General features: G+C 37.8%; 1 pseudogene; it reads right to left on the bottom strand.

The window, feature by feature from the left end:
* Positions 1 to 387: 387 nt before the first annotated feature.
* The window catches only part of LOC141714506 (uncharacterized), a 185792-nt pseudogene continuing 176615 nt past the window's right edge, over positions 388 to 9564 (bottom strand).

The raw sequence follows: 9564 nt of genomic DNA, 5'->3' as shown, positions 1-9564 counted from the left end.
CTATCTCAGGGAATGCCCATTTAAGATGGTTTTTCAAGTCTTGATGTCATAAGTCATACCCTTCTGAATAAGGCGAACCAAACCCATGTTCTTTCGAAGGAAGGGTCCTTGTCCCTTCAACACTTGGGGCAAAAGTATACAAAATTGTTAAGGCTAAAATGAAGCCAAAGATGCAATACTAAAGTATACGATAAAAAACTTTGTTAAGGCAAAATAAAGCCAACAATGTAATATGACAAGATATAAATTGCTAAGGTAAGTAAACCAAAGATGCAACTATGATTAAAAGGCACATCCACCAAATGATTCTCCTGAAGGCAGTTAAAGTTGAAAGGCCCGAAGGCAATAATATATACATGCAAAGGAAAAAAAATTACAAGTCCTAATCTAGGACTGAAGCTCGGGGTCCGAAATATCTTCGTCTTTGCTTGAAGAGACTACTGGGGGCTCAGCATCGTCGTTCCGACTGATGGGATCTTCCAGAGACTCATCCAAGAGTTTCTTGTAGTCCCAACCAAACTCATGTTCCTTCTTCAACACATGATCGACACCGAACTGGAAGCATCGCTCCACAGTCAGATCCAACATCTTCTGCTTCTTTCGAAACTCCTTCCGAGCCTTCTTCAGTTGGGCATTCCTTCTTTTGATGCGCTTGTTGGCCTTCGCCAAGTCCCCCTCCAGCCACTGCTTGTCTTCGATAAGCACCTTCTCCTGGCCATGCAGGGTCTGGTTCTGTAGCTGGACCCTTCGAAGCTCCTCCTCGACCAAAGTGGTCCACCGCTCAAGCTCCACGACCTCGTCCATTCGGCTCTGCATGTCATGTACCTTGTCCGCGACCGCAGCGGTCCAAGGGGTAGCCTGAAATAAAAACACAAGGCAAGAAACTTAGTCAGGACGGACGATATGAAGTTATAAAATAAGCATAGGATGAATGAAATACAGAAAAATTAGATACTTACCAAGAAAGGAAATACATCAGCTCCGTGCACGCCTTCATCAGAGTAGTTGTGGCATAGAGAGAGCGATCAACTGGGAGCTGGAGCCCTCATCAAAGGTCCAAAGCAACCTTTTTTGTCGCTGTCATCACCGGGTAAACTGTATGATCACTCGTCAGCACTCCCCAGCTGGGGACATACATTTTAATGACCCTATTTCACCCTTCTGCCTTTTACCACCTTGCTCCAAACCATCTTGGCCGCCCTGGACCTCTCAATCAGCTTCGACCATGAAAGGAGGCTCCTGACGGCCAATTTCTATCTCCTTCTCCATACTCTCTCCTCGCCCGAAGGATCAACATTCTGTTGCTTAACGGCTTCTTCCGTAACCTTCTTCACCGTGGCCTTCAACCTCTTCCTCTCCAATAAAGCCTCGGCCAAAGACACTGAGAAAAATAAAATAACAGTTATACGAAGTAGAAAGGGAAATAAAAATAGAGGAATAACACAAGGTAAACTGCATGCATAAGGGAAAAATGAAGAAAGAAAAATAGTTATCCCCACCCCACAAACCGAGGAGCCAATATGAGCTCCGGTACTCGCCAGATGTAAGCTTCGCCACATTATCCTTGACTAAGTCTTCATATAATTCCTTATCCTCCTCACTTAAGTTTGGTATGATGAGCTTGGTCGGGTCGACCTCAAGCCACATCAAGAAGCGGGCCAGCTTCGGCCCACTAATGAAACACCAGTGGATGGTCTTGTTATTCGAATTAGTAATCGTCCAATCCGCTCGACCCTCCTTTTGGGTGATGGTGTAGAAACCAGCGCTCTTCGGTTTCTTATAGAAATTATAATGAAACGAGAATAGGCGAGTCAATAGTGTCACCCCCGCCTGAACGCATCTGTTTTGGTAACAGTTCATTTGGATGAACCCAATAGAGTTCATCTGACCCAGGGCAATGCCCATTTGCATGAATAGATGCTTCACGATATTCAACGGAGGCACCCTAAAACCGCACTTGAAAGCAGTCTCGGAGATGCCGATGATATGATTCTCATACCCCTCCGGAACGCCTGGAGTATCATAGATTCGCTCGTCTGGTTCGGCATGGTACATCCAAAAACCCCCATAGGGGACGCTGTAATCTCCGTAAAACTCTTCAACCCTTGACTCGGACAACTCCGAAGGCTTGTTAGTCGCAGGATATGAAGTAATGAACCTAAAAAGCCATCGCTCCGTCAATTCAGGCCGAGACGTGGAGGTTCCCGCCAGCGTGTTTGATCGCTCTATATCCCTGTATTCAGAACTAAAGAGACTGTTAGTCCATATACCGGATAGGGAACAAATGAAGCAAAAAAAGAAGAAAAAAGCCGAGTACATGTCCCTGGACTGAACGAACATGCCCTTTGAAAAAAGACCAAGGAAATGCCAAGGGTTGGTTACCGAAGGACGTTCAAAGGCAAGAATACCCCGAAGGAAGATCTTGTCCAAGAACACCTCACCTACATACTTTAAACCCAACAGTCTAGAAAAATGGAACACCAAGGGTCGGTTCCCGAAGGATGTTCTAAGAAAAAAATACCCCGAAGAAAGTACTTTCCCAAGAACATCTCGCATACCTTCTTTAAACCCAACAGGTGCCCAAAAAGGAAAAAAGGAACTCATAAAGAAAGAAGATAATAATGAAAAAACAAAAGCTAAAGCCAAAAACAAGCATGCAAAGAAACTCAGCATATGAAAAATTAAAGACTTATTGATTTCAAGACGATGCTCGACGGAGATTGGATGGAAAAATCGAATGTGCACTGCCCGTTTTGTTGCCGGTTCTTGGCCCTTGGAGAAATCTCGGTGAAAATAAAAGGCAAAGGAAACTAGAGAGTTTTGTTGCTTAAAGATGATGAGTAAAAATGACAAAAATCGGTATTTATAAACCTCTCAGAGCTAGAAGGTTGGGCTCCCAAAACTAAACAACCATCAGTTTTGAAATGGAAGGTTGAGATGAAAGTCTGTTTAGCTTCAATGGCCACGATGAGATCATGGATAACCAGGATGTGAAAACTGTCACTTTAATGGGTCCCCAATTTCCCATAACACTTCTATGTGTACGGTCGAATTAACACAGAAACTGAAAGAACGTTCTAGGGTTTTTACCTCAAAATGGGCCAAGATTAAGTATATATCGCTCGACCGATGGACCGACCGAAAAACAGGGACATGTTGGCTTTATGCCTAGTATGTCCCAATGAACGAAGGCCCACGAGGCTGAGATAAACTTTGGGTTGAAGGCCCACCAAAGGAAAAGCCCAAAGGCCCAAAGATTCCATCATGTCGTTAGAAGATGATCAGAACCAAAATACCCCCAGGATTTCCGCCTCCAATATTCGTCCGTACTTTCAACATAATGGACGAACATTAATTACACAGGTTTGGCCTATAAAAATATGGTGAAAGTATGAAACAATGGACAACTCTCTACACACAAAACACTACAACAAAAATGAATAAATCCCACCAACTAAAAGCAAATCGGTGGAATTTAAGGTCAATTAGAATTTTCTTTTACGAATAAATAAAAGCCACCGTTTATGGTAGAATTTAAAGTCGGTCGATTTTAATTGGTGGATTTTATTGTCAGACGCTTTTAATCGGTCGATTTCATTGTTGGTTAAGCATATATTTAATTGAATTTAATAAAAAATTGGCGGAACTTTTATGCCAAAAATTAAAAATTTTGAAAACAAAAAAAATAACTAAATTCGGTGGCTTTATATTGATGTTAACTTTAGAATACTTAAAATTTACTCATATTTAAATATTTTATAAATTATAAAAGCACACACGGAGGAACTAATATTTAATTTATATTTTTACATACTTTTATAATTACAACTATATGCCTTGTTAAATTAGAAAATAAAGCAAAATTTGTATTGATGTTTTGACAACATTAGATATAAACAAAAAAACCCATAAAAACAACGTGAACATGTCAAATACAAATTTATTGATTCATTTTCCTTTTATTTCTGAACAATATTATAACCTATGTCCTGAAGAAGGAAAAAATGAAAGCAATGTTTACTTGTTTTTTTAATTGCCATGTGGCTAGTGTTCATTAGGTAAAAGAAGAGCACACGGATCATCAAGTTTTACCTACTTACAACCCTTGATTTAAGAGGAGGAGAAAAACATATAATGGTTGTTCATAACCCAGTAGTACATACTTGCGATTCTTTCCTCTCAGCCTTATCCTCATATCCTTGCATCTAAAATCTCCGCCTCTTCTCAAAATTTCCTACTGTTCTTCTAAAATACATAATCACTCCCCTATTTTCTAATCTCAGCAGGCACAAAAATGACAAGATGGGAAAAAGATTTTGCCAAAAACAATTTCAGAAGATTGTTGATGGCGCCATGAATCTAAGGGAGCCGGTGTTCGTCGTTGAAAGATTGAGAGATATAAGGATGTTTATTGTTAGTGAATTTGTCAATATTGGGATGATTGTTTTGACATAAAAATTGTAATTTTTTACATATCTGATTTGAAATTATCACATTTTTTACTTGTCTCTATAGCTATATTCATGGTAATTAGATCTGAACGTGATTTAGTTTGAAGGTTTCTGTTTAACAGCGACGACGACTGAGTTTACTCGGTCCATCTGGAAACCAAGTTATCCCGACCATACTCTTAACGAATCATACTTTTTTCTCTATATTTTTTTTGAAACTTGTTATGTTAAATTCCACCGATTTTGGTGTAAATTCTTTTGAGGACGGTAATTTCAGTTTTCACAATTGAATTTAAAATTTGAATTCTAAAGTTTCATAAAAGTGACCGAAAATCTGGTGGATTTTATATAAATTCCGCCGAAAAACTTAAATTCCACCATTTGAAAGCCACCGGGCTATTTCGGTAAATTTTATTATAGAAGCAACCGAATTTGGTTGATTATAGCTAAGATCAACAGATTTTTTACAGTGAATTTTACTAATATTTGTTGTAGTGAAACTCTCTCTACTTTCTTGTATTCTCAAACCTTCTTTTACATCCAGATTACTGATTCTCACACCGGTGGTGAATCGGGGGGACAATCTCTCACATTTTCTTTCCTTTCAGGTTTAAGCTGAAGGCTGTTCTTGGATGACCGAAGGACGTTCTTACATCGTCAAATATCTGGGCATAACATCTAGTTTGTACAGTTGCGCTTTGTAGTCTATCCTAAGACATGATGCCATTGCAATTCTTAGGTTTGGTTCCTAGTTCTTATGAAGTCTGTTATGTCCTTGTTCTAGTCTATATTTGTTTGTTTTAGTTTTATTGTTAGTGACCGGTTGTGGAAGATCTGTTGTCTCCGCTCCCCTTCCTACTAGAACTGTAGGGTTGAGTTTCTTAATGATATGAACTTATATATATATATGTTCCATCATCCAAGTAACCCTCAATTCCTCGTAGTAGAAGAAATCCGGGGAGAAATCAAAACTTGGTAGATTGGTTCTATAAAAGTTAGTAATAATCTATAAATATATATATCAAAGAACTCATCTACCAAAAAAATCAATAGCTCATCTACCAATATATCAAAAACTAGAAACTGTAAAACTTGTATTTTCTTTCACTAATCAGTCAATTAACTCTGATCACTCTATCATTTTCAATATTCTACAATCACAAAGAAAATAGTAGGTGTTTAAATTAAGTAAAAAAATAAGGACTGGTGAAGTACAAGCACATCGACATAGCTTTCGGGAGAAATAGTTTAATCTTGAAAAAAACCCATAATCAAGTGTTCTGCAATCAAAATCCTTGCAAAAGTAATAAAAATGCCGACTAATATGGAGGAAGCGGATGCGCACCAAGCAATCAGAAAACTAATTAAATATGATATATTAATTTGTATATAACATGATCAAGCTAATATATATATAGATATATATAGGGAGATGGTCGAATAGAAACCAACATTATTCTAAAAACTAGAAATCAATGACAACCACTAATTTTATAGCTTGAATTGAATCTCCACCACACAAGTTTTATCCAACCCCTTCTCTCTCCTCCCTCAAATTCCAACCGTAACTCCCTCTGTACATCTATACGTAAATACTTTTATATCTATTTTTAATTTAACATTTTCCATTAATCGACACACTTTTTTCAAAATCCGATTTCACTATATTTTTCTCCATTTCCCAACAATCAATTTGCATACCATACTTGCTATATTCTGACAATAAATCACTATTTATACTTAACAGAATCACTAAACTGAATTACTATAATTTCAGAACTTTCTTAATTTTAGTGATTATCGTAAGCATAATTAGCGATTTATCGCATTTCTCCTGTACTACTGATAAGTGGATTTTATATCTACTTGGAACGCTTATAGGCTTAAGTTGGTGTTTTGGACTCAAGTTATTGGTATTTTTGATGTGTTTTTGTGTTTTTGCATTATAGGAATTAGTTGGATAAATAAATGAGCTTTTCAAGGAGATATGCTGAAAAAAGGCCAGATTCTGAAGTCAAGATCATTATCAAGCTGAAGAGCATCTCGATAGCTTCGCGTAGATGGTTGAATCATCGAATTATGACGAGCGGAACTCAAACTACAGCAAAAAGAAGAAATTGAAGTCAAGGAATGGAAGCACGGCGCGCCCACGCGGAGAGGCGGGACGGCCGCACTGTTAGGCACAAAGCATGCACTAAATAAATAACGCAAGTATACGCGTTCACAAGTAGTATAGAATGATTTCTAGTTCGTTCCCACAGAGACTCTGATTAATTATATTTAATTAACACTTACTCACCAATGTATGATTATTCTTAAATGTCAAGACAATAACAATTAAGGTTGATTAACTAATATTAACTACGAGAATTAAATACTTGGCTTAACAATATTAAACACACATGAGATCATAACTTCATTACTACTTCATTCAATAGTTATTGTTATTACCCTTAGCATGTAATGGTGATGATATTAATCAAACAACACGAAACTGATAAACGCCAACTTTCGTTGTACGAATACCATTCTACCAAGCATCCACAATTAAGATAGAAGTTGAATAGGCATCAATTATGTTAAGACCCTATATGTCTACAGAATTTGACAACATAACGATTAAAGTGCAAGTTATTCATTATAATTACATAGGGCAAGTTAAACGGTTAGAGTTACCCACTAATCATGCATACAATACATGAACCTATACTAGCATGGCAAGTTCTAAATCTCAAGATTCACTGTCACTTCATAAGAGATTAACAGGCTATCTTACATATTCATGACGCACATAAGATGAATAAGCACAACCTATGCTAGATATCATACAATCACCATATACCAAGGTATTAAATAATTAACTAAAGAAATCAATAGTAAATCCGCTATGATCCCATGATCACGATTAGCCCATATTAGAACTCATCGTCACCATGGGTTCATATGAAAACATGATAAAAACACAACGATATAAACTAATGAAAATACTTAATAAATAATGAAGTATGACACAAGAGTATTAAGGTTCAAAGAGTAAAGAAAACTAGCATCCACTGTTACAATGAATCAAAAGAATCACAAGATAAACGTATGCTTCCTCTTCTTTGTTGTTGCATGCTAAAACGGTCTTCTTGATCTTCTTGCCTTCGCTCCTTGTTACTTGTTGTCGAAAACATCTTCCAATATTGTTTATATAATTGCCCAAAAGAAGCAGCGCTAATAGAAGCCCAATAGAACTTGAATTCTAAAAATCAGATTCTGAAAATCCGCACCCAGGCGGCCGCCTCCTCCTTCCAGGCGGGCGCTTGCTACCAGGCGGTCGCCTGCTCTCATCAGGCGGGCACCTGCAACCCTTCTAAAAAAATTATTATTTTGCTTCTGTTTTTGGTGAATTCTTCACACATCAACCCGGAACTGACTCCAAGCACTTCCTTAAGCTTATTTTGATGAAATCCACCTATCTAAGCAAGTTATACCCTGAAATGCAAAAATACTCAAAAACGCGTTAAATACACAAAATACTCGAGTTCAAGACACCAATTCAAGTGGTATAAAATGCCACTTATCACACCCCCAAACTTGAATCGATGCTTGTTCTCAAGCAGCACAGACTCAAACTCAGAATAAAATATGCATAAATGCAAACTATATGAATGCAACGATCTCCATCGCGATGACTAAACCAACTAACACATGACATATCAACAAATGCAATTAGGCGACTAAAGATCAATCAAATCACGCAAGCTAACATACAACTAGAAACGTGGTGTGTGTGAATGCTTAACAGATATGCTTCGAAACTAGATCAATCACCATAACTTAATTATCCTCAAGGCAATCACAAGCTTATACTAAAAATATATTCTAGACACAAAATGACTTATAGCACTTCAAGATTATTGAAATTTATTACGGAATTATGCTTTTATTCAACACATAAACAAATGCTTAATTAATCGTGCAATGAGTGAGGTCCACAAAAGACTTATGCAATGGTATCCATTTAGCGAGCATTAGGTTAGCGGATCCCAGACTATAAAAGCCTTAGGTCACTAGGCACAAAGTCCCCTAAGAACTTAATAACTCGAATACCAAAGAGCTCACTCGTGATCAATTGTGCATTACACCATTTTTTTCTTTCTTTTTTTTCTCTTTTTTCTATTTTTTTTTAATTTCTGAGCAAGTGCATTTCGCTCCATCTTGCTCAACCCTAGACTACTCGTATACAATACAAGCCGGCTACTAGCCAATTGACGCCTAGCCACAGCTAGCAATGAATTTCAATTTTTTTCTAATTTTTATCTTTTCGTGTCTTTTATCATTAAGAGCCTATCGTACATTCCAAGCATAAGCAATAGATTAACCTAAAAAACCATCAAACCATGACAACAATCTAGTCCTTAAGCATACTCTAAGACTTAGTGAAATTACAAGTGTTTCTAGCATGCATGCCAACCTAACAAGATTCAACATCACTCTAATGCTATAACTACACTCGCATCAATATCACATGTTAATCGGTAAAGCAACACAAAAGGGATCATGGTATATGCATGAGCTATATGATATGATAAATAAAGGTATAAAATAAAAATCTATATAAAAAAACTATATGGAAAAAATATGCAACTATATGAACCAAACTAACATGAAAATGCAACTACATGACACACACACAAATATGTTCCTTAACTACCACCCCCAAACTTAAAATCTTCACTGTCCCCAATGAAGGTAATAGAAATGAATACAGGGTATACCTACTCAGAAGAATCATCATCATTATCACCTTCAGAGGGTGGAGTGTCAGGAGGTGGATAAGCAGAATCCTCACCATAAATGGGCCACTGGATGTCAGCTCCAAGGCCTCTAAATGCAGTCCCAAGTGCTTGGGTGAGCTCCTGTGCAAACCGACTCTGCGACTCATACATCGCATCCATCCTCCTGGAAAACCTCCTGTATTGGACACCAGCCAATCCCAAACCATCTCCTCCCTAGGCTCTAAAAGGACCTGCCTCTCCCCGAGCCTGACTGGGCCTAGCCATGGTAGAACCAGCTGCTGAAATCCCTCCTGGAAGGTGATATCCCAAACCATGTGACTCGGGCTCTT

Source organism: Apium graveolens, chromosome 3, assembly GCF_009905375.1.
Source record: "Apium graveolens cultivar Ventura chromosome 3, ASM990537v1, whole genome shotgun sequence".
Taxonomy (NCBI): domain Eukaryota; kingdom Viridiplantae; phylum Streptophyta; class Magnoliopsida; order Apiales; family Apiaceae; genus Apium; species Apium graveolens.
Note: the sequence above shows the minus strand (reverse complement) of the source record. Positions and strands in the feature narration are given on the sequence as shown.